The 27,819-nt window shown below is 37.0% G+C and overlaps 1 protein-coding gene across 3 annotated transcripts in view; it reads right to left on the bottom strand.

The window, feature by feature from the left end:
• The window catches only part of LOC145663850 (uncharacterized), a 226,098-nt gene extending 211,624 nt beyond the window's left edge, over positions 1 to 14,474 (bottom strand). For 2 of the 3 annotated variants that reach the window (XM_081729972.1, XM_081729973.1), the window contains exon 1: positions 14,225 to 14,473. The gene's annotated coding sequence lies outside the window, so the exon portion shown is untranslated. Of the gene's footprint in view, positions 1 to 14,224 lie in introns of all 3 variants that reach the window. The other variant, XM_081729974.1, reaches the window with a different exon arrangement.
• Between the last annotated feature and the right edge of the window lie 13,345 nt (positions 14,475 to 27,819).

Here is a 27,819-nt window from a genome sequence, read left to right as displayed (position 1 = left end):
GGGACTCTACGCAGCAGAGGTAAACGCTCTGCCACTGAGCCACCGCCCCCAATAATTTATTTTACATTTAACTGCTAATATTAGAAAGGAGTTTCCTAATGACTACCTTGTGGTGTATTTTACTAAAGAAACCCGAAGATACGCAAAATTCCGGGTGTATATATTCTACAGGTCAGGAATATTTGCTAGGTCGTTTATGTGGTCAGCGTTATTTCTGGTTTATCCGAGCGGAAAGCTCGGCGCCATTTAAAGGGTTTATCCGGTTTGCCATAAGAACAAGACTGTGTTACGTGATCAGGTCAAAAGTCAAGTTGCTTCCTAAATAGAATGTAAATAGCCTATTCCAAATTAAGATGTGAAATATTTCAAGCACATAATCTTTGCGTGGGGCGCCCTTAATAATTCGAAGAAGATGCATATACATTATTATTATTATTATTGATGTTACTCAAATAACTTGACTTTTGATGATTTTCTATCCATATTTACCTTACGTGCTATACATCATTTCTAACCTCTTCATTGTATCTTTGGAATAAGCGTTCAATTAGCCATATCCTTGTTATAGTTATTAGGATATGTGGACGACCTCATTTTTCTTTATTGATTTTCTAGTGACTTTAATGTTCATGTTTCGTGATTTTTTTTTTTTTTTTACTATATTCCATTCATTAGAGATGCGCACGAGACGAGTCGAGACAGGATTTTCCTGACAAAATTCGAGTCGAGACACGGCTCTTCCAATAGAGAAATATACATTTTTCGAGTCGAGACATCACTTTTACAGCACATTTTCGAGACAAGACAGCCACAAATCTTGTGTCGTGCGCATCCCTACGATTCATTTTAGAACAATTTCTTTTTGGAATGTCGTATCCACATAGTCTGTTCTATATTTAAGCTGAATTTCAGTCATCACCCTCTTATATATATATATATATATATATATATATATATATATATATATATATATATATATATATATATATATATATATATATATACACGAGTATAGATAAACGGAGGAATTATTTGCTTCTCATTGTTTTGAATGATTTTCCATTGACATTAATGTTAATATTTCATGCTTTGACTATGATCCATCCATTTTAGGACAATTTCCTTTTGGAATATAGAATCTACATAGTCTCTTATGTATTTGAGCTGAATTTCAGCTATTTCCTCCAAAGTCTGTTCACATCATTGCAACCGGATACGCCATTTATTAAGTTCAAAATTTCTCTCAGAGTACTGAATCTACTCTTTTGGTTCACCGGAATCGAAGCGCGCATACAAGCACCAAAAAGAATGTGCGCAAACCAACAGACTTTCCAGTAATACCAAGACATTTGTGAGAAAAAAATGAATTCCTTTCCCATAGATTTCTTTTATCACTTCCTCTTCCAAAACCTAACAAAATATTGCATGTGATTTCCAAAGGAATCGAAGGTCGAGAATTTCAGGAATTGAATTTTTTTTTTTCAATCTACCGTTGTCCGTGTGTTTTCAATCTAACGCAAGGTTAAGCAGACTTTACGTGACACAAAACGGCACGCCTGTCATTGGCTTTAAACACCTGGGTTTGTTATTGGATGATGACAGCAGTACTAAAGACCTTGAAATGCACTACAATCAGCACGTTTTTTCCATAATTATACGTCTCATCTGCTAAAAATGCACTTATATATAAATTATATCAACGGGTACGGTATATGTAGGCTATATTTGGTGTATATGTTAGGTTTCAAGGGCAAAGTACGTCTAGAAAAGCAAAACCATGTTTAGTAACTTCGTCGATTGAAATACAAACCCAAATAAAATACATTACTGAACAATTAAGTTTATTCATTTTTATGATATTTCTGTAGTTGAATCTTTGAGAGAAAGGAGCCAGCAAGCCTAGGATAGTGATTAACGGTCATACTTCACTAAATATAAAGATATGTAAAAATACTAAACATAGTTTTGATATTTTTACAAGAAGTCTCGGGATCGTATTCCGTATCTACCAAGCTTCAGTTTCTTTCTTTATTATGAATTAGAATCATCGGCGCAAATCTGTCTTCAACATTGGGGGGGACGGGTAAGACCCAGGGGCGTCATTAAGGGGGGGGGCAGGGAGGGGCAATTGCCCCCCCTGAGTTTGAGATTTCTACAGATTTTCTAAATAAAATAGTAGTAAATCAGTGAAATACGCGAAATTTTACTTATATCAAGGGGTTTTGCCCCCCCCAAGCAAAATCTGAAATGACGCTCCTGGTAAGACCGCTCCCATATTATATACGAGCTCGTATATATATATATATATATATATATATATATATATATATATATATATATATGTGTGTGTGTGTGTGTGTGTGTGTGTGTGTGTGTGTGCGTGCGTGTGTGCGTGTGTGTAAGTGATGTTCAAAATATGTATGAAGTTGAAAAACAACTGTGAAGAATCAGGGGACAGAATTGTCTTCAATGGCGTATTTAGGAGGCTATCGGGCTCAAGCTCTCCCTGAAATAAATTTGTTAGTTTTTCGCATTCCACGTACAACAATAATCCTTCTTACCATTTCTAAGAATGTCATTGACTTTCCATTTTCTTATGCTCTTTCTTCAGAAATAATACTGTATTTGTCAAATTTCATTCCATGTAAGAACTGCATCCTTTTTTTTTTCTTTCGTCCTTTCTACTTTTCTCTTTCTTTTTCTTGACGTTACTTTCTTTCATTTTGTCTATCATACTTTATCGACCATTGTCAGTTCTGATTCAAGTCGACCGTCATCAGTAACACCAAAACTAAGAGGAGTTGATAAGCGAAACTGGTGTTCCAAACCAACTTGCGCGGATATCAACATGACAGGACTTTAGTTATTATAACAAAGGAAAATTATATCGTTTAGTTATTTTTAAAAGAAGGAAATGTTTGAATTTTTAAGAAATCAAAACGGGGGAATAATTAGCCCGGGAAATTTGGAAGGCCAAGAGGATGCTTCCTTTTTCTTGTATGAATAGAATAAAGGGTTAGATTCACTCCTAAATTTTTGTATCATATCACATAGGGTTTATCGGTCTGCAATTCTTGCCATTATAACTTCAATTTATGCATAAATTAAAATATATTTAATTCTCAAACTCAGGTGGGCAATTGCCCACTTCCTTCCTTGTGTTGGGCATAGCACCTCGAAACAAAATCCTAAATACGCCATTGGTTGTCTTCAACATTGGGAGATGGGCAGATTTGAGGCTTATTCTAGAGAAGGGAGATGAAACTCATTTTACGGTAGATGAATCTGATAAACTGTTGTAGAGTATATTATATATTAGGCAATGTAGATGAAGTAGTAGTACATATCAGTATTACAAATCACTGCCGTGAACACATTCTGAAATCTGAATACATGCATATTTATAATTTGTATGTTTCTAAATAGGCATCCACAACGATCCACGTTAAAATTGTTTTATAATAATATAAATAATGACTTTCCCAAAACTATGAAGAAAGAATATCAATTATGTATTACACAACAATACTCTTTGAGCAAAATGATGATAATCTCAATCAAGGACGCCGATTTCTCTGTAACTTTGGGGGGAGGCATTCATAAAAAATGCATAAAACAATACATATAACAAGAGAAAATACATAGAAAAATGCATATTCATAAAAATACAGGGAATCCACTTGAGCTTTTGGGGGAGCCTCCGACTTCCCAGGATAGGCCCCCTTGATCTCAATAACATTAAAGGAATCGTTACAGAGATCTAACGCATGTCATATACTCTTTAGTTAACAGATGTAACCTTAAGACTGGAGAAAAATATTCCAGTAATGGAATTCTTTTCTTTGCTTACGAAGCATCCTCTCTCAAAAGAAAAATTGGGACACGCGGAAATACGTAGCAACAAACCATGGTTCGAACAAGCAGAAAAGAGAAAACAAGCAAAATTACGTTGGCTACAAAATCCGAATGAAATAACCACACAAAATTTCGTAGACATCAGGCGGGAAACTTCCAAAACTTTTAGAACAAAGAAACGCAATTTTTTGAAAGCTAAAATTTAGGAACTTGAAGATAATAGTAAAAATAAAAACATTCTGGACATATATAAAGGGATCAACGAAAAGCTGATGGAACAGTTCTCACTGATACAGATAGCGTTTAAGAAAGATGGAAAGATTTCTTTAAAAATTTGCTTAACACGCAGCAAAAACTAATGTGCGTGGGGAAAGGGAGATACACACTACAGAAACGTATATTCCAGAACCCAACCGAATAGAAGTAGAAATCGCTATAAAGAAATTAAAGAAACACAAATATCCGGGTGTAAACGAAATTCCGGCTGAGTTAATTTTAGCTGGAGGCGAAAAATTCTGGAACAAGATACTCAAACTCATTCTCCTTATCTAAAACAAGGAAGAATTGCCACAAGAGTGGAAAGAATCAATCATTGTTCCAATCCACAAGAAAGGCGACAAAACTGACTTATCGAGGTATCTCTCTTGTGTCAACATCCTATAAAATCCTTTCAAACATACTATTAGCAAGATTGACCCCATACGCAGATGAAATGATTGGAGATTATCAGTGTGGATTTAGACGAAATCGATCAATTATCGACCAAATATTTACCATTCGCCAAATACTCGAAAAGAAGTGGGAATACAATACCCCGGTACATCAACTATTTATTGATTTTAGAAAGGCTTACGACTCGGCTAGGAGAGAAACATTGTACAACGTTCTTACAGAATTTGGAATACCGAAAAAGCTAATTAGATCTATTAAGGCATGTTTAAATGAATCCCAAAGTAAAGTCCGGGTAGGAAAATTTTTGGCCACGAGCTTTTCCGTCGAGAATGGCCTGAAACAAGGAGATGCGTTGTCGCCCTTATTATTTAATTTTGTGCTGGAATACGCTATAAGGAAAATCAAAGATAGCAACCAGGGCCTAGAATTGAACGGTATTCACCTGGTTATGGCATATGCTGATGTAAATTTAATAGAGGATGACAGGAGAATAATAGAAAGAAATGCATAGATCTTATTAAATGCTTGCAAGGGCATGCGTTTAGAAGCAAATGCAGAGAAAACTAAATACATGGAAGTGCGTTGGGACCGTAATACGATAAATTATGGATGCGTTAAAATATTAAATAATTCTTTTGATAAAGTGGATACTTTCAAATATCTAGGATCAATATTAACAGACGAAAATCATATTCACGAAGAAATTAAATGTCGACTAAAAGCAGGGAATTCGTGTTACTATTCGGTTCAAATCTCATGTCGTCGCAAATTCTGTCGAGGAATTTGAAGCCTAAAATATATAAAACGATAATCATACCTGTTGTTCTGTATGGTTGGGAAACATGGTCGCTTACTCTAAAGGAAGAACATAGACTGAAAGTATTTGAGAACAAGATCGTGAGACGAATATTCGGACCTAAGAGGAACGGGAATGGAGAATGGCGGAACTTTATAACGAGGAACTACATAATTCATATGGTTTACCAAACATTGTTAGGGTCATCAAGTCTAGGAGGCTTAGGTGGGCAGGTCATGTAGCCAGGATGGAAGAAAGTAGGATCGCTTTCAAAGTGTTAGCGGTAAGACCAATCGGAAAACGACCATTAGGAAGACCTAGGCGCAGATGGAAAGTCAATATTAAGATGGATCTCGCAAAAATAGGAATACAAAGTAAAAACTGGATCCAGTTGGCAAAGAATAGTGAAGAGCTTTTGTGAACGCGGCATTGAACCTCCGGGTTCCATAGGCTATAGAGTTAGTTAGCTTACGAAGCATGAGTAGATGCCTAGGCTGATACTACAAATAGATTAAATGCCCATTTACTGAAAAGATGGGTTCTACTGACATTGGATAGTCTATATATTCTTCGTGTGCTAGGGCCTAGGGGAGAAAAGGAGAGAAGATTTCATATCAGGTTACGTCACGCACAGTCACACGCCTTAATTTTTATTATAAATGAAAAAGCCAAGAGAAACAAATTTCATCTCACTTTTCCTTTGTGGCACTCGGACACAAATCATTCTGCAAAATGCACTTTTCAAATCGGATTATTGGGAGAGCCTTCAATTTCAATGTTGGAGGGGGGAAGGACATATATCCCCCATTTCCCTGGAATTTGTCCCCGTACCTACAGCTGAGACAACTTTTCAGCATGAGGAGAGGGGTATATCCTCCTCTGGCATCACAGGCGTGCGCAACGTGGGTGCCATGGGTGCCTTGGCACCCCCATTAGACAAACTTTTTTATGTAGAATTATTACAAACTGAGAAGAAATTATGTGTTAATTATTTCCCGTCTACATGTGTGCCGTGCGTCGCCGACGCAGCGTCGGATGCAATGATGCTATCTTTTCTTAGGGGAAAGGGGGGGGGGAGGACGGCATTCCATATGGTGGTACTTTAGATCTGGCACCCACATTCCCAATGTCCTGCACACGCTAGTGTCTGGCATTTATTGCAATTTGTGCCCAAGTAGTGGAAGTGGAATTAATACATATTGATGAGGCTACTAAACGCACTACAGCACTAAGTTCAGTTTGAAATACTACAGATTACGATTCTTTTTTAAAAAAATGGAAAAGCCAAGAGAAATCAATTTCATCTTACATTCCTTTGGGGCAGTCGGACACAAATCATCAAGCTATCCCAAAAAGCACTTTTTAAGTCAGATTATTGGGGGGGGACTGTCCCCCAGGTCCAACATTGGGGGGGACATGTCCCCCTCGTCCCCCCGGGATTTGCGCCAGTGATTAGAATCAATTACCCACTTCGCTGGGTTAAATTAAGAAAAAATAGTAATATGTTACGTTAGTCAGTCACTTTTTACTATTACTTGAAGCGGTCTCAAACAGTGTTTCTTTCAGACGTTTTTATTGCAGCTCTATACCTTCCCCCTACCCAAGTTACAAGGCTGAATTTGAATGTGACGTGAGACGTTAAACTGAAATATTTCATTTTTATTTCCCGCTCCTCCCGCGCCCGAAGTTTGCTTACGCCCTTGTATTACATGGTGTCTATATCTGCCACTAGAAACGTAGCCCTACATATCTGAACGGAACCCTCAAAAGTTACAGTAATCGACGCCATTGATAGTCTACGTTGCCTCATCACAGTAAAAATTATAAACAACACTGATACAGTTCTTAGTAAGATACGAGTAACACCTCAAGCAGAAGATGGTTTTCTGTTGAAAGTAACGCAAGTATTTCGAGTTGATAATAGACAGTCGATTTGGAGTTAAACGTTTCTAGTAGTCATCAAACCGACGTAATTTCGCAAATACAAAACTTTAAGAAAAAGATGTTTACAGAAATCCAAATTAAAGAAATACTTAAGAAAAAAAGGCGTCGGTACGTCGTGTCCTCAGAAAAAAAAATAATATATTGATGTGTTCATAATTCATTACTTGCTGTAAGTATTTTCGATTTTGAACTATTGGAAATCTGAATTCCTACTGAAAGGAAAATTTTGTGTTATCATGTTTTCTTTTACAGTCGCTGGAGCGTCTTCCATGTTCTCTCTTTTTAAGTTTATGGAAGTATGTAGAAGCAATGATGGTTTCAGGGGTGGTGGTGGCAAGGTTGTCCATTGACATAAAAATTTCACTTTTTTTATTAGTATATTAGTACTGTCTATTAAAAGGTCTATGTCTCTCAAACTCAAGGAGGCTACTTTCCCTCTACCCTCCCCAAATGACGTCCCTGGGATATTTCTCCTGGAACTACGAAATTCTATTGGAGTCATTTCTCTTATCTTGCTCAATGTGGATTCCAGTGATTTGCCGTGGTGGGGGGTGAGCGAGGCGACGGCCCCTGGCGTCGAAGTAAGGGGCGCAAAATTCGGAAGGAAAAGAAAAGAAAAGAAGGAAAGAAAAAAAGAGAGAGGAAAAATTACTTGGAATATTACTAGTATTTATGTACTTAAGTCCTCTTCCTGCTTTAGGAAGTGATCCTATAATGTTACACATGTTAGGAAAATGCATCTGCACATACAGTATATAAAATGAAAGGAAAAAAGTAATAAAAAGTGCACAAAATCCAGATAAAGCAGGGTTTATTTTTGAAAATTTTCTTACGCTTCGCGTGAACAATAGTGGCGTTTCACGGCTGGTCGGACGACTCCACTCTTATATACGAGGGCGCCGTCGAATACTCTCGCCCCGGGCGCTGATTTTTCACGATACAGTACTGGTGGATTCCCAGTATTTTCTCTGTAGTACTTTCTCCACCCCCATTGAAGCGGAGAAAACCTGAAATCATCTCATTGTATGCGAGCTCTTCAATACATGGAACACAATATTCAATACGGATATCAAGTGAGAAGGTACAAGAATAAAATGGGCCCAAATATTGTCCTCTGTAGCATGCAGGAGTATTTGCTATTTTGAAAATAGCAAGAACAATGCATTTACTTAGAGTACTATTCATCTTACACTGCATCCTTTTTCTCAAAATATGTGTTGACCAAATGACGTCATTCTTCAAATATAGCCATGTCTCAGACGTTAGATGCTTTTAGAACAGGACATATAAATTAAATAAACATTTATGTTCATACATAAGCATTCCTTGTTCTCGTTACGGCTGGTGCTTTGAGGAAAATACACATTTCACGTGACTTCATATAAATACAATACAATACGCATTCTTCGCATTTTTTCTTTACATCTGCGAATTCAAGGAAGGCTCATGTAAGGAATAGCTTATTTCTAACGATTACAGAAAGATAGTATTGTTGTTTGATATATCTGAAGTTTAACGCCCCCTTTTCAGCACTAAGGCTGTATGAAATATGGACCAGGTAGAGTCAGGGCCGGCTCTACCGTATGTGCAATTGGTGGAATGAGAAAGTGGAAGGAAACGGAAACGAAATGAAATCTTTGAGTTTTACGTCCCACGGTTATGCCGGTTAGGCTAAAGTAGACGGTGATTATGAGTAATGAAGAAAGTGGGAGGAAACGGGAGAACCCCGAGAAAATCCACGAGCATGGTGTTTGTCCACCACAAAATCCACACAGTGCGAGCTGGGATCGAACCAGGGACCCCATGCGCCAGAGATATTCATTCTACATCTCAGCCACCTTACCCTCCTTTGACCGCATTTTTTCTTATTCGTTGACTGTGTTATACAAATGTCTGGATGGTATCTAAACTTAGAGCCTGAATCTTATTTCTTTTTTTTTTTTTTCCTTCTACTGGTATGGCTATATCTTTTAAGACCCCCGAAATGAAAAATAAATCGAAGAATAACCACTGAAGGTTTTAATTAACGGAATATTACAATATTTGGAATATACAAAGTATTTAATTGAAGTTTCTGTAGTAAAATCATTTTATTGCTCAATACGAATCAGTGTTGGGCAAATTTCAATTGAATTAACAATTAATCTGTAATTTTAATTGTTACTTGGAATTAGTAATTTAAATAAGTAATGGCTAATTATTAAGTGCAGTTGCGCATTAACCAATGAGAATCAGTTGCAATTAATCAATCAACTAAGATTAATTTCTGTGGAAAGTAATTGCAATTAAATTTAGTACTTCAATTGCAATTCAATGTAATTTACAATTAATTCAATTGCAATTAATTTCCACAGCAATTGATTTCAATACATTGATAAAATGAAATTGATTTTAATTGAGTAGTGCCCAACATTGGTTTTTAAATTCCGTACAAGTTTATATTTAGCATGGAAATGGTTGTCTAGTTGTTCATACCTCAAATCTAACAATAGAGTACATCTGAGCATCAACTAGAATATATGGTCACCTCTTAATCAGAAGAAATTTGGTGTTTGAATTACAATTTGATTAGGTGTGTAACTGGGGCGGCTTTAGGATTTTAGTTTTGGGTAGGCCCGCTTCCTCGCTTATGGATACTTATATACATTTCATCGATTAATGACAGTAGGAAATTACTTTTACAGTAGTGATTGATGCTATTTGTTAAATTATTATTTACCATTAATATAAATAGCGAAAAATATATTTACTTTTTGTTGTATCTTTTAGCATTTATATATTTTACAAAATTTTGGGTAGGCACGTGTCTACCCGGCCCACCCGCTAAAGCCGCCACTGTTCTGTAATTCTACTATGGTTTTATGAAGTAAATACGTATGTATAACATTTGTCTTCTCTTCTGCTAATAAACTTTTGATTGATTGGTATTTATACCCTTCGCTACCAGCAATGCTATATTGGACGAGACCTACAGCTTATAGTTGGATTTCAACGCTCTCCCATCGGGAGTCGTGCCCTGGACCTTGTGCCACAAAACCAAGTGCGGTAGCCACTAGACTAGGTTTTGTGCAGCATTCTACAACTATTTACTACAATCGCGCTATATAAAAGTTATCACTGGTTAGGTTGGCCATTCATTATTCCTATATTTCCTGCTTAGGTCAGTTTGGGATTATCACATAGAAAAAAACGTTTAAAAAGAAACTGTCTATATACATCATAAAGCTTTCATAAAACATGTAATGTGAACCAGTGATAAATGTATTGCTAATGCAACACTTAAAATATACCGAGGAACTAACAAAAACAATTTGTCATGTGACTTTAGGACAAAGATTCGGCGTAATCTGAATGAAAATTTACAATGAACAAGTGGCAATCGAAAACTTTTCCCATGTCAGTTACTGAACACGTTCATGCAGAAAAAGGTCTTCATTTCATTAACCAATACATTTGATTATTTCATATGTACACTCATGTCCAAAATTATTGTCACACGTCTATAAATATGTTGTTATAGGAATATAATTTGATAACGAATTCGTCCGGTATTTCTTATAATGTTAGTATGTGCATAATCGGCAAAGATATGTATGTGACAAATTTCATGTCAAAAGAATAGTAAATAAGAACAATAAAACAAAAATAAAACTTTCTTGTCCATTTAGCAACATTTTGTTTTACTCATTCTAAGTTTCGTATTTATAATTCTTTTCCTATGAAATTTACCACAAATATACATTTCCCGATTATACACATAGTATCAGTATTAAAAGTACCCTACAAAATCATTATCAAATGATATTCTTACAAGAAGACGGTTATAGATATGCAACAATCATTTTGGACATGAGTGTACACACATTACAGTGTGTAATTTCTTAATGTTATCCGAATCAACCGAGTTATTGCAATTAAAAACTGGTAAAGATCCCGTTACACACAGGAAAGACAACAACTGATATTTATCGGTGTGTCAAATCTTCATTTGTCTGTGTTGTATCGCATCAAGTTGATTATTAGCCTTCAACGACATTAGGAAATGAAATGAGAATAAGGAAGTTCTTTGATACTAAAGTAGGAGTTGGCCAACCATTTTAGAGTCACAGGCTACGTTTCAGAAATCACTAGCGGTCTATTTGTGTGTTCACTAGCCACTACAGCAGGGCCGGATTAAGGGGGCTTAGGGAAATTGTAGCACCGTGCCTCCAGATGGACGGGGGCTTCCACTTTAATCAAAATTTCAACTGGTTGTCTAAAAAAAGGTCATACAAGATACAATCAACATCATAAGATAAAATATAACCTATGTGTATTACCTTAATTTTCCTACTGTACGTTCACAGAAATATATTAGGCGAAGTCAGCAGGGGCCATATATTTTTTTCTAGGTTAATCCAGCTCTGCACTAGGGCAATGATAAAACAATAACAGTGATTAGTATTCACAGTATGACAGAGACAGCACGGGCTCTAACGACTGGCCGGTCGAAGCATTGACCACCCCTGTACTACACTGCAAACAATACAGAAACTACTTTTAGACACAGTAGGACACTGTGGACATTACCGACACTTTTTGAACACCTCCAGATGACACATATTCACCCCTTAAATACTGTGTTTTCCAAGTATGTCCCACATGTATGTGCAAAATGTGAAAAATGTATGTCATCACTTTGATTGAAACTGTTTGCCGAGAAGAAGTGTTTTAAATATGTAGTACTAGATACTGTTTTCGGAGAATGAACACTTTTGGACACATTAAGCACACTTTACAAACACATACTTGATATATTTCACCCTCAACATCTGTACTAAATGTGTTTAAATAGTGTTTTATTTTTTACAGTGTAGAGTGCATTTACTAGAGCCCCTGTGGCAGATCCAATGAGGCGCCCACCTATCAAACGACCCGGATTTGATCTCAGGAGGAATGAATGCGGTTTATTCTAATGCAGTTCAACGGTTCTCACAATTTATGTCAAACGGGTACTGAGATGTACAGGCGGCCGGAGGGTGGTGTTAACCACATCATCTTCTGAGAGTGCCAACATCATGTAAGCGTAGAGTTTTATCTACACACACACATACCGCTTATTGGCCAGATTAGCCCGTCCCGAATAAAGGACGGGTTAGAAGTGTATTAGCTATACACTAATGATCAAGGGCGCCGATCCCAGGGGGGCCCCCGCATTATATTTATGAATATACAATATTTGACATAATTTGAATGCAATTTGTCTTAAAAATCCTTATATATGCCTTCTGCATCTGAATGGGCCCCCCAAATTTACAGAGAAATCGGCGCCCTTGCTAATGATATAACACTAATAACACCTAGACTAATATCAAAGACTGTCTCTAGTACACTTTTCCAATGGATTTTGTGTAATTCCTAATTATTTGATTAACTTTTTCACTTATAATATTCCCGTACAGTATATCTAGCCTCAATATGGACGACTTGTGTCCTAGGAATCAAAGAAAACAACGTGCAATATGGAACCAAGGATATGAATTGATATATACATACAGTGGTGGTGACTACTGAGCAAAATCATATCGGGAACAGCCGAAATTCTATCGCCGCCGCAAGGTAAAGGAAGGGAACTCACCCAATGCTGTATACAAGAATTAGACACTTAATGGAGTCCTTAGCCCTTAGCGATAAAATTCCAATTCTCAACATGTGACTTCTCTCAACAGATGTATCCAATATATTTTAAATAGACCTGGAATAATTATTCTTGTTTGCTTACTCAAAAGTTCAAGATCCTTTTTAAGTAGGCCTACCGAAATAAGAGATCCAAACCACGCTTCCAGAATAGAGTTATACCATTTTAATCTTCTTGTAATACTCAGGACTCGAACCCTGGATTCTTGTGTCAAACGTGAGCTGAAATTGTACATGTATGCTGTGTGTAATGTGTTCAAGATTCAAATCTTGGACTCCTGTGTCAAAGAGGAGATTGATAACCACTCATCCACAACAGAATCCCACATAGCACAAGTACGTCCACGGGATGACCGAGACTGAGCCCGCAACGGACGACGGGACATCCCGGGATATCCGAATGTGCTCCGGGACATCCACAGGATTTCCGCGGGAGATCCAGATGTCCGCTAATATCCCGGGATACGGGATATTCAACGAGACCACGAAGGGATGTCTATTGGTTTTCCCTCGGACCTCCTGTCTCATCTGGGACGTCCCGTGTACATCCTACATGGGAATCCTTCAGGACGTCCCATGCAGAACATCCATGGGATGTCTTGTCATTGTTCCGATAATCACGGGAACCGAATGGGATGATTGGGATCAAAATGGGACATCCCAGGGACGTAGTGTGCTATGTGGGATTATACCATTACCGGTATATTCTGTGAGTAATGTGTTCAGGACTTGAGCCCTGATGTTATCAAAAGGGAGATGGATAATCACTCAGTTATACCATTGTATTCTATGGGTAATTGAATCCTGGCTCCTGAGTCAAAGTGGAGATGGATAACCACTCATTGCATTCTGTGGGTAATGTGTTCAGGACTCGAACCCAAGACTCCTATGTCAAAGAGGAGATGAATGGCCACTTACTTCTGTCTTTGTATGCTGTCTGTAACGTGTTTGAGAAAACTTTGCCATCAAAATTTCGGTTTTTAAAAGCAAGGCAAAACGTGACATTTCTGCCTTTAATAGTAAGATTGAAGATTCTCTAGAAACTTTTATCTATGAATTTTTTTTTTCAAAAGAAGAATGTTTCCCGTCAATCTGAGTAGTACGAAGAAAGCCACTAAGACGTTGTAAAACCACTCGGCGACGACAATCGGCATACTTTCCACAGTGGATGGACCGCTCTCTTTCACAACTACAAGGTTTTCCAGATTATCAAACAGGAGACAATAAATATACATAAATAATTGAAAATAGAATAAACAAATTAGAAAGCAGTGCACTTACCTTCACTATGGCTGTTATCCCTTAATTATTTATACAATAACTAAACACTACACACATATGTAAAACTAAAGAATAAGTGTCCACATAATATTGTCTTGTATAACGAACACATCAGCCTACTCACACACCATGGAAGAACACACACGTCTCTCCGGTGACCGACTTTCACATACACTAGATTCTCAACTCAACAACAGAGCTCCGTCTCGCCTCACCTGGACAGTGGTTTCTCTCCAGCCCACCAGATGGAAGCACAGCGGCCCACAACACAACAATTAAACAAGGTTAGGGGGGAGAGAAAACTATGTGATTTGTAGGAGTGGAACTACCGCAACCTGCCAACGAAGAAACAGCGAAATGGTCTTTTTCTGTCTGTCGTTGGTGTTAATATAAGTCATCCTCAGATTTCATTATGTGTTTTCCCTACTCAATTTCCGTATGTGCATTCCGTAACTGACTCAAACCTTTCTCTTCGTTCGTAGAGACTTAAAACTTGGATTGTATCGTTTTCTTCTTTAGGATATGATAATGATTAACATGCTCCTTCATGCATATCCATATACAAGTGGTGTAATAAGTGACGTCAAGTAGTGTTACAAGTATCCGGAATCGAAGTCGCGACATACTTCTATTCATTGAAAAAATAAACCTTTTTTCAGGACAATCAGCCAAGACATGTATCTAAACAACAAAAAGCTTAAAATTACTACGACTATTTTAAAATATTATTATTATTAGCAAGTATAAAATAATTTTCATTTTGTCATGGCGGATCTAGAAGGTAAACACTGGGGGGGGGGGGGCAGCCAGAACCCAGACTATAATAACTATTCAAGATAATCTTTCAAAATATATAAATAATAATTTTAATTATTTTTGATAGTCAAAAAACTGGGTGGCCTAGGCTCCCCGACCCCAGGCTAGATCCGCCACTGCGATTTTGTAATAAGAGGAGCACTGTAAGGTGGGGTCCCTACCTACCTCTGGTGCGTGGGGTCCCTAATTTGGTACCCGGCCAAGTAAGCTCGTGGTGGACAACATCGCATCCATGGGTTTTCTTGGAGTACTTCTGTTTCCTCCCACTTTATAATTCCACCAATTTTCCCATCATCATTCATTTGACATAATCATCGTCTCTCGCAGCGTGAAACGTATAATCGTGGGATGTTAAACTGAATTTTTTTCATTTTGTAATAAGTTTTTTTGATTATTTTGCTGATTATCGTTTACAGTTATAAATTTATTTAACACGCAATTTTCCATGTACTTGTATTTTTCTTTGTGTATGTTTTTACATGCAGTTCTTCATGTTTTATTTCTCCTTTTATTGAATCAAAGGATTCAATATACTATTTGAATCAAGAATTTTCTTATAGGTCTTATATCTGGAGAACTACATATAGTGTAGCCAAACCCAAACTATCACTTAACTCAGTATGATGTGCTTATTTCAGAGAAAATACCAAAACTCGAGTTATTGGCCGTTCAAAAATTTTGTGGACCCTGATCCAAGATCCAATATATTTCAATCAAAACTTTTCTTGTACGACGCTGTATATCTGGAGAACTGCGTACAGTGTAGCCAAATCCAAACTACCACTTAACTCAGCATGATGTATACTTCTTGCGTACAAAATACGAAAACTCGATTTAGGGATCGTTCAAAAATTTTGTGGCCCCTGATAGAAGATACAATATATTTCAATCAAACACAACACTCGCCGTATATCCGCAGAACTACATACAGTGAAACCAAACCCAACCTATCACTTAACTCACTATGATCTGCTTATTTCGTACAAAATACGAAAACTCGATTTAGGGGCCGGTCAAAAATTTTGTGGCCCCTAATCAAAGACCCAATATATTTTAATCAAAAATTATCTTCTACTCTGTATATCCGGAGAACTACGTACAGTGAAGCCAAACCCAAACTATCACTTAACTCACTACGATGTGCTAATTCTGTAGAAACTACGAAAACTAGATTTAGGGGCCGTTCAAAAATTTTGTGGCCCCTCATCCAAAAACTAATTATTGGCCAAGATCGAAATCTTTTGATCCATTTTTTCATTATTCCTAAAGTTCTTGTTTTAATTGTATTTTAAAATTATTCTTCAATAGTTTTAAAATTTTGCTTAATATGTTTTGGCATATTTTACAATAAGTAAGGACATAATAATATGTTTATCAAAATTATAAATTAAAAATTATATATATATATATATATATATATATATATATATATATATATATATATATATATATATATATATGTAGACAAGTCAAGAAAGACTTGGACTGATTTTTTTCCCGGCAGTTCTGTTAACGCTGGAGCTTCATAGTTTGGCATACAAGTAGGGTGGGTCTTGCTGTGCATATATATAAAATGTTGTTAAGGAATCATTGCATGTTTGGTAACCACGACTTTTTATTGCAGGTGATGTTCTGCGCCGCCTCTAGAAGTCGCCTGTAGAAGAAATGGAGTCATTACGAGATGAACAATTTGCAGCTATACGGTTCTGCTATCGCCTGGGGAAAAGTGCAACAGAAACTCGAGGAATGTTGAGAGCAGCCTACAAAGATGACGCTCTGCCACGAAGTACCGTGTTCTGGTGGTTCAAAGAGTTTAAAGAGGGCCGAATGACAATCACGAAAGCTGGTGGACCAGGTGTATCAGCGTCAGCTGTTACTGAGGTGAACATTAACACGGCAGCAGTCATTGTTAGAGAAAATCGCCGCATCAGTATCGACGATCTGGCAGCCGCACTACGCATATCTCATGGCAGTGCCTTCACAATTTTGCATGACCACCTCCACATGAGCCGAGTGTGTGCTCGATGGATTCCGCGACTCCTGACACCAGAGCAGAAGGCCATTCTATGGAGACTTGCAGGGAGCTGTTGCAAAGGTTTGAGGATGGTGGAGACGCCTATATGGAGTCAATTGTCACCGGCGATGAGTCATGTCTTCATCATTTCGATCCTGAGGGCAAGCAAGCCAGTACGCAGTGGAAGACACCAGGTTCGCCCACACCAAGAAAGGCAAAGATTGTGAAGTCGGCAGGCAAGGTGATGGTGATCTCGTTCTTTGATCATCTTGGTATGGTGTATCAGCATGCTGTTCCCTCCGGCACTACTGTAACTGCAACATATTACGTGTCAGTCATTCAGACCTTACGGCAGCACATTGCGAAGAAACGACCAAACCTTCGCAATGGCGGCTGGAGACTCCACCATGACAACGCGAGACCACACGTGGCACATGCTGTCCTCGAAAACCTACATCAGCACAATATCAACTGTGTGCCACACCCACCGTATAGCCCAGATCTCGCACCGTGCGACTTTTTTCTATTCCCTGCCCTAAAATCCAGACTGCGTGGACGCCGCTTCTCCGATAATTCCGAGGTTCTGACGGCATCGGAGGCGGTTTTGAAGGACCTCTCAAAGAATGGCCTGCGACACGTGTTTGAGGACTGGAAGACTCGAATGAAAAAGTGCATTCAAATGGGCGGGGACTACTTTGAAAAGGATCATGTGCCTGTTGCTGAGTAATAATAAATTGCCTAGAAAAAAAATCAGTCCAAGTCTTTCTTGACTAGCCCTCGTATATATTAAATGGTGCTAAATCCTAATTTCCCTTTTCCCTCTCCATTCGTGACATCCAGGTTGAAAATCAAGAGTCCGTTTAATCCTAAAAATAGGAATACAAGGTATTATTGGGCTAAATCGAAGTGTAACATTCCATTTTTAAACTCCATAGCTATATGACACGTGGAGCAGCAGCTTAATATGCAATTCAAGATCACATGAACTTCCAGCAGCAATCGTACTCTGGTCTCCCGAAAGCATGTAGTGCAAACCACAGCTTTTCCAATAGAAAGAGATATACTTTTCCGAGACGAACCATTAGGCTTACAGGCTCATTTTTTCGAGACGAGACAGCCCTTAACTCTTTATTTCGTACGCAACCTTAAGGCACTTAACAGTAATTATATAGTCATGAGAAGCTCTGAAATTAGAAATATGTATTTTCGCACATTTTCAACTACGTATTCGAAGAATTAGAGACTTCACAAACAATCAGTGGCGTATTTTGTGGGCTACCGGCGGTAGCGTATGCAGACATTTATTTCGGGGGTGTCCAGACTCAATATCAGGGTATTTTATATTAAAATTCCTAAAATTTCCCCTAAAATTAGGCTAAATTTCGGGGGGTCCGGACCCCCAGGACCCACCCTCTGCGTACGTCCTTGTCTACCGGGTCTATCGACGGTAGCACTGGAATATTACAAGATGAAGTTATTATGATATAAATTAATTTACTTTGTATATCAATAATTTTATACTTTAGTGTCTTCTTTCAATGATACAATTTTCTGAGAACTTTATGTATTTAGAAACATCCACCATCTTCTTTGCCGTCAGTCGACATTGCAACACAGCAGAAACTTCTCTGCAGCAAGAATCTTGTAGCTATGAGCGCATTCCTCTTCGCTCCACCTACACCCGCAGAGTACGAACAGCCTGCCAGGTAGGATCAGTTGCCTCTAGAGAAATCGGTTTCTTGGGCGTGAGCGAAGAGTAAAGGAAAGTTATACGAGTAATTACAGCTCATTTTGGGTTCTCTGGAGCCTCTTTCCGTAGTGATTTCCGCCATGCAAGTCAAATTTTGTGTTATACAGTATTTTGCGTGAATTAGCATATCTGTATAATTACTTGTTTCATTATTTGCGTTACGTTGCGAATGCTCTTACAGACTGAGCCCCCTTCATTGGCTAATGGCCTATTTCAGCGTTTCTTATTACTCGCACAACTTCCATTTGCTCTGGTGAGTAGGGTTACTACCTATCCAAAGAAAACTAGGCTCCCTAGCAATTACTCATTATGCCAAAAAGGGAGAGCTATTATTATTATTATTATTATTATTATTATTATTATTATTAATGTGTAGGTGTTATAAACAGGGACGTACGCAGGGAGGTCCTGGGGGTCCTGACCCCCAATTTTTGGGGCAATTTTACAATTTTTAGTATAATTTAGCCTGATATTGTGTTTGGACCTCCCAAAAAGATTTGGACCCCTCCCGAAATAAATTCCTTCGTACGTTCCTGGTTATAAAGGGTTAGTTGTAACCCAAGCCAGCAAATCAGGATACGCCACTGCAAACAACTGTAACACTGTTTAGACGTCAGTGAAGAACAATTGGAGGTCTTTGAGAACGCCATTTATTGCATCGCTATTAATTAAAAGCGTTACATGCAAGGGCGACGATCCTGGGGGGGCGAGGGGCCCCGGGCCCCCCAAAGCTCATTTGGGCCCCGCATTTTATTTATGGATATACAATATTTGGCATAATTTGTATGCATTTTTTTAAAAATACTCATATTTATGCCTTTTGCATCTGAATACCCCTCCCCCAAATTTACAGAGAAATCGGCGGCCTTGGGTACATGCGACGTTCTCCTTTGATTTCTTTGATATTGTGCTAAACACACAGTTAAAAAATTATGTTCGTACAGAAAGTGAAATTTGAACAGCGGTACGTACATAAATCTAGTTGTAAACAATCTGTTCCAGCAGGATTAGTAATTATTGTTTATGACTAACGATATAGTTTATAGCGCCACAAGTTTTTTTTCTGTTTTTTTTTTCGGAAATCACGCATCAGAATTTGAACTTAGATATGTGATTTTGTTGAGCTCGATATATACTGATATTTCCCTATGCTTTATTTTCTGATTATGTTTTAGTTAAATAGAACGTAAAGTGTAAGAGTTAGTCATAACTTTAGGGTGTATGTTATTAATCATCCTGTATTTGGTAGCGTCATACTAAAGATCTTCATGAATGTACACTTCAGTACCAGCCTCAACGTAGTAGGTAGTGTGGCTTTCACATAACATCAACTTTTTTTGTTTTAAGTTTACAAACTAATTTGTTTTTTCTTTGATACATGAGCTTTTACACTGACGCATATCATTTTATTCTACTGAATGGAATTTGTCAGTCTAATTTGAGAACATTTTTTTCCGTTATTAGGCGTTGATAATATTATACAAACATGACTGGCCTTAGTCATTTTGCCGCCTCGTGCAATGGTATCATTTGCCCCTCTCCCGCTTTTTCTAGAAAAAACAACTCTTAAAACTCTCAATTTTAAGTATGGTACTCAGTGGCGTATTTAGGGGGTGGCTATCGGGCTCAATCCCCCCCCGAAATTCCAGGTACAACAATAATCCTTCTTACTATTTCTAAGGAAAAATATAAGTGCTTATTCATGTATTGTGCATAGCCGGCCTCCCGAAACAAAATCATAAATACGCTACTGATGGTACCCCATCACGAACAACGAAGGGGAGGGAAAAGCACTCGAACTCAGAAAGGCCTAAACACTGCAAATACAATCTCATTGAATCTGCTCTTTCTTTTCTTTAAATAATAATATTGCTAATGAAAGATAAAGCAAACGCACCTGCAGAGGAAAGATGGTAATCTTGTTTTTATAGGATCAATATCGAGCTTCAATTTCAATATATCAGTTTGCAATTCCAGTGCAAGTAGCTCTTTCATCTTTATTTCTTGATTTTCCTTTTACACCCGTTAATTAAAAAAAAAAGACTTGTTTCCACCTTATTGATAAGGAATCGTTTGTAACAAAGGCAAGACTAGTTTTCATATCAAAACTGTGATAGCTAAATGAAACAGGTGTTCGCTACTGTTCGAGAATTGAGTTCTTGTATTTGACAAGAATCAAGCAATTTATGCTGGAATTTATTTGAGCATTTACTTCAGCACTCTCCATGTAACCTTAAACTAATGTGATCTAAACATGATTTATGAATGCAGTATTCAAATAGAAGCTCATGACCAAATCAAACATTGTTTGGGAAATCAACTCTAGGGAGTCAGGTGGGCAGGTCATGTGGCCAAAATGGAAGAAAGGAGGAACGCTTTCAAAGTTTTAACTGAAAGTCGAATCAGATAAAGATCATTAGGAAGTACTGGGCGCAGATGGGAGGACAATATGAAACCACTAGATAACCGGAGAAAGCCTTATCAAATATTTATATTACAAAATGTAATTATCATAAAGCAACGACTATTTAATTAGTTTTGAAGAAGAAATCGGTAAAATAAATAAATAAATAAATAAATAAATAAACTCTCTGTTCATTAGAAAGAAAATGAAAAAATAATTCCTAATATGAATCAGTTGCCCAAAAAGAAATATAGATGGTGCACATAGTGTATATTCTTAAACAATGGTCAAACCATTTATTCTACTTATTTTTGACGGAGATATTTTGTAATTCAATAAATAAGAATGTTGATATTCCATCCGTATTTATTTTATTTGACTGACATTTTAAACTCCCTGACTGCATTTATCTTGATTGATTGATTGATTGAGTAAAGTTTAATTGGGGAAGTCAGCATCAAGGTTATTTATCCCCGTCACGATAAACTCGACAGCTCAAAACACGGTAAAAACGAAAAAATCGAAAGATCAACCAGTTGAGAATGCTCCAAGAGCATTGCCATGACGAATTTAAAAAGAATGGAGAGATGGAGTGGGAAGGATAACTGTGATTGTTCCTAAAGAAAATAGATAATATAAACCAGTTGAGAATGCTCCAAGAGCATTGCCAGAACGAACTTAAAAAGAATGGAGAGATGGAGTGGGAAGGATAACTGTGATTGTTCCTAAAGAAAATAGATAATATAAACCAGTTGAGAATGCTCCAAGAGCATTGCCAGAACGAACTTAAAAAGAATGGAGAGATGGAGCAGGAAGGATAACTGTGATTGTTCCTAAAGAAAATAGATAATATAAACCAGTTGAGAATGCTCCAAGAGCATTGCCAGAACGAACTTAAAAAGAATGGAGAGATGGAGCAGGAAGGATAACTGTCATTGTTCCTAAAGAAAATAGATAATATAAACCAGTTGAGAATGCTCCAAGAGCATTGCCAGAACGAACTTAAAAAGAATGGAGAGATGGAGCAGGAAGGATAACTGTGATTGTTCCTAAAGAAAATAGATAATATAAACCAGTTGAGAATGCTCCAAGAGCATTGCCAGAACGAACTTAAAAAGAATGGAGAGATGGAGCAGGAAGGATAACTGTCATTGTTCCTAAAGAAAATAGATAATATAAACCAGTTGAGAATGCTCCAAGAGCATTGCCAGAACGAACTTAAAAAGAATGGAGAGATGGAGCAGGAAGGATAACTGTGATTGTTCCTAAAGAAAATAGATAATATAAACCAGTTGAGAATGCTCCAAGAGCATTGCCAGAACGAACTTAAAAAGAATGGAGAGATGGAGCAGGAAGGATAACTGTCATTGTTCCTAAAGAAAATAGATAATATAAACCAGTTGAGAATGCTCCAAGAGCATTGCCAGAACAAACTTAAAAAGAATGGAGAGATGGAGCGGGAAAGATAACTGTGATTGTTCCTAGATGTAAAAGTAAATCTTTTTATCCGCACCTTCTTCTCTTTCTCGCAAAAATTCGCAAAATGTCATTTCTCTATGACTTGCAGTTCCCGAGATATGGCTCCATAAATCTCCAGAAATTCCACCTTTTTTGGCCAATGTTAGAGGAATAGTGGCCAGTTGACCAGTGGCCACCGATTACTATTTGGTACAAAACTGTTCATCATCCTCTTAGATATTGATCAATATCAATATGATCTCTCTATGACTTACGGTTTCCGATATATGGCTAATTAAATCTCCTGAAATCAGAACTAATTTTTGGGCAATATCTCGGGAACGGGAAGAGTGACGCGAAAATTTCTATTACTTTTTCAGATATTTTTTGATGTTCTATCGAATGGAGGGCTCAAAATTGAAAAATTCGGAAATAACATACACAGATACACACAGAGATATAGAGAATTCAGTAACGAACTTTTTAAACCCCTTACCGCATGCTGTGCCATATATGACATATACCCTTTTTTCACTTTAGCTTTTTTGTGATTTATCAAAGGCATCAAATAACTGTTTTGTCTGCTGTGTGAGATATTGACGTGTATGAATGAGATATTTTGGTGTTATCTGGCATGTTCTTTGTGAGTTGTAAGTGTGTCATATATATGGCACTTATTTCTCGTCGGAATTAAGTGAAAAATCTAAAATTCAAGTTTTAATTCATTTGTCAAGTTCCCATATGAGGATTTCCAATACTGATTATTATTTTTTCACTAAAAGAAAAAAAAATCATGCAGAAAGGGGTTAAGTTCGTTGAATAGAGTAATACTAATCTTTTACTGTTATTTATTTTTGCTACACTTTTATTAGGTTTTAATGGGAACGCTTGTATCGAGGCCATTGGTACCCGTCATGATAACACAACTGCACAAAACACGGACTTCCATAAACAAGACTACCCAAGAAACATCACCCATCTCATTATAACATGTTTATCCTGATGTCACCAGTCGCCAGAGCCTTGGTAGCCTGCATTACACACTAAGTGCAGTTTCCAGTAAGGTTGGCATTTGGGCACTCACAAGGGAGCTCCCCTTACACCCTGCGTTTATCTTCAGAATTGTACTGATTTGGGTACTTCAGCCCCCGCCAAGTGAACTTTGTGGTGGACAAACACCGTGTGCGTGGGTTTTCTCGGGGCTCTCCCGTTTCCTCTCACTTCCTTCATTCCACCATTTTTCATTCATTTCTCATCATCACCGTCTCCTTTAGTCTAACCGGCATAATCGTGGGACGTAAAACTCAAAGATTTCATTTCATTTTTTTTCTGATTTGGGTATCTGTTACCAGAGCCGTAGCTAGAGATTTCGGCGCCCGGGGCGAAGTAGAATTCGGCGCCCCTACACTCATCTTACTAATCTTACCAATCATTATATATATATATATATATATATATATATATATATATATATATATATATATATATATATAAAAGAAACGCAGCTTTTGTTGTTATGCTACGCTGAATTTTTATAAATCTTCTTGGAAAGACCATTGCAACAACTAAAAACGATCATTATGTATTCTTTTTCAAATAAGAGCTGTTTTCAAGAGTCTTATTTTGGGCTTTTTGTTAAGATTGACAAAACTACGTTTGGTTGTATACAAATTCACTAGGAAAACAGTTCAGGAAAATTATTACTATGTACAACGTTTAATACTATCGATAAGAAATTATATTTCAATACATTAAAAACTATGTGCTTCTAAATTGTTCGAAATGGGTGACAGTATTAATTTCCAATAATAATTGTAAACATTTTAATTTTATTCTGTATGTGACCACATCAATAGCATTTTAATTTCGATCTTTTTACGGTAAAAAATATTTTGTGAAATGTAATGGAAATTCAGAAGGAGCCTTCTTTGTGAATTTCTAAATATTGGTCGATGGAGGTGAAGAATATGTTCAATGTTTGTACTTAAAATCCAAAATATACTTTGGCTACTACATATGTCTGAAATTATAGTAATTACTTAATTTCTTAATGAATGAAAGTTCCGACTTTAAGTTATTTATTATTAATTAACATATTAAAATACACTAACACGTACTTATATTAAGAGTGTGCCTACTTATGTTTTGTATGTATGTAGATAGATAAAAACATCACACAACTAGACACGTATGCACAAAATAATATGCTGACAATACAAAAAGTTGATGAAAAAATGACCCCAATAAATTCCTTCAAACTGGAAGAATTTCATATGTTAATGGAATTTAAAAATAAATCATTGGTAGTGATTAGTATCTAAAAAAGTTGAACTTCTTTGGGCTAAGTTCTGATCCCTTAAGTCCCTATTCTACAACTGCTTGAAGTTCTAAAATGTTATTGTTCCCCTCGTTTACCTTTATTTTTAATATTACCGCACAAACAGCAGCTTGAATGTGTCTCTTCAATCTTCTCACTTTCATATCTTCATTCTCACCGTCGCACAGTGGGGCCGAACCAGGCAACTCTTAGCAAAAACTCGAAGAATGAAATAAAAGATTGACTTGATATAATTTATTATAATGAAGCCTTAATAGTGTACACGTAAGATAGTGTGCAGGAAAATAAGTGATAGCAACTTACAATGAACTCATGGGACGTGTAAATTTGGTTATCTGCTGAAGCCGGAGAGAAGATAGGAATGACAGAAGATAGGAAATTGATTTTGAATGCGACTATTTCTACATTGCGTGTAGATATTCAGTGACTGGTAAACATGGTGACACGACCGACATGTATGTATCGTTTTGTATATTTAGAATATTGATGTGATGTGTAGTCAATAATCATATTAGCAATGATGCTAATATCATTATCATATCCTTATGATAATCCCCTACTTAATATCATATTTGGAAAATGCTGTGGTACTGAAAGCATATAAAGTATGGTTAAACGATAGAATGGCATTTTACTAGAAAATATGGCATAATATGTCTGTGATTTTTTAATATGTCGTAACAGAAATATTGTTCTTACTGTATGCAAAGAGAAAACCTGCATATATTTGCACGTTTGGAAAAAATAGCACATGAAAATGTTTGAGGAAAACCGCATTCTGGATGCAATGCTGCTTTTGAATTGAGCTGGGATGAATGTGAGAACAAGTGTTAGGTTATTAGACATGCACGCAGTGACAAAGTTGAATATAGGTCGATTCTGGGAATTTTGCCCCCAGACCCATCTTGTTTCCAACATCTAGTCATACTTCTCTGTCAGTCACCAACACAACTAAACTCTAGTCAAACATATTTGATTAACGGTGGCGACATTTTGAAACGCCAATGCTAAACAATCTATGGACCATAAGGTAAAACAATATTAAAAATGGTGTTGATCAATTCAGTATTGTGTTTGTTTGTGATACGTACACAGAAGTGACATTTGAATCAACTGTAATGAGCCTCCGCTCGCTCCAGCTCAGAGTTTTCCAATCAAGCTACGAAATGAGCTCACGTAATGCACGATGCAATATATGAAACAACCTGAACAGGTTACTGATGCTTGTAAATCATAATATGTTTAATGTATCTGATAATATATTCATATCGAGAACTTGTGATGAGATAATTTTTATGTATTGAAGGTCCTTGCATCTTCATTGTCTTAACGAATCCTCCACAACTTTGAAATAATTTTGAGAAGCAAGAACTTTTCTTCAATTTTACTACTCTTCAGTTGTAAAATGAATAAGTACACTCTTTCCTTTCATACATAAGAATATAAGCCAATCGTAAATTGCCAGATCAAAGCATATTGCCCACGCGTTTCTTTATGCCAATCATATAATCTGTTATATAATTTAGGCGCGAATATAAGGGATATTTCCTTTTATGATGTAAAACTCTATGTTTTTGATTAAATAATGTCGAAATAACATTATTGTAGCCACTGCATACGCCGAACTAATTGATTTCAATTTTCCGCTTCATATTGCGAATTCTTATTTTTCCAAGAATTCAGTGCTTTGGCCCCACTGTGCGTCGTGATTAATCCGATTGGGTAGAAAAACGTTTTGAAGTCAGCAAATTCATCACTGTCAAAACGCCGAACACGACTTTGCTCGTTTCTGATTTTGAAAATGCTCATGCGTACACTATAAGTCATTACTCGGCACCTTGTATACCACATGTCATTAAGAAATCATGTATAATAAATCTTCAAGTAATAAGTAAAAACTTGTTGTGACTTATTTAAACTCTTGCATTGCGAGCGAAGCGAGCAAGAAAATTTTTAAGAAATCTATGTATTTCATTGATAACCTACAGCAATATTTATCTAATAGGGCGCCAATACTTTCTGGGGGCGACTCGTCTTTTACTCATGTTCAACACCACTTTTCCTTTTCCTTGCTCGTGCGGCGCCCCTTGCTGTCAGCGCCCGGGGCGGGCGCCCCGCTGGCCCCCCCTTAGCTACGGCTCTGTCTGTTACACAATTATTGTGGTACAATTCTAGCCACACAAATAAAAGTTTGTATTCAAACCCTTTATTCATAATACCTCGAATAAAGTAAGTCGTTTGCTGAATATATATATATATATATATATATATATATATATATATATATATATATATATATTCAGAGAGAGGGAGAGAGAGAGAGGATGTTTCAAAACAACACCGATAACGTTTGGGAGGTGGTTCTTGACACCAAGATAAGACAAAAAGTATAGACCAACCTGGGTGCACAAATGCTTTCCTTCGGAGTTATAGACTGTCGAAAACATGAAAACAACAATTCCGTAACAATTTTTATAGAAGTAGTTGGTGAGTACTTCAAATTATATGCCCGTAACCAAACTCCCCTATAAAAATTGTTGCGTGAGTACCTTAGTATTCTGAGAGAAGTATTTTTGGATAGCGCACATATAGTTCCTAAGTGAAGTCTTGACCTGACTACAGCAGGTCCCACAAGTTTGGAGCAATGGACCTTTAAAGTTTATTTATTTATTTATTTATTTTTATGTTTTCGGCAGCCTATAACTCCGAAAGGAAGCATTTGTGCACCCAGGTTGGTCTATACTTTTTATGTTATCTTGGTGTCAGGAATCACCTCCCAAACCTTGTCGGGGTTGTTTTAAAACACTCTGTATAT

Source organism: Thermobia domestica, chromosome 11 (genome assembly GCF_964235325.1).
Source record: "Thermobia domestica chromosome 11, izTheDome1.hap1.1, whole genome shotgun sequence".
Lineage (NCBI taxonomy): Eukaryota > Metazoa > Arthropoda > Insecta > Zygentoma > Lepismatidae > Thermobia > Thermobia domestica.
The sequence above is the reverse complement of the archived record's forward strand: the minus strand, read 5'-3'. Positions and strand labels throughout refer to the sequence as shown.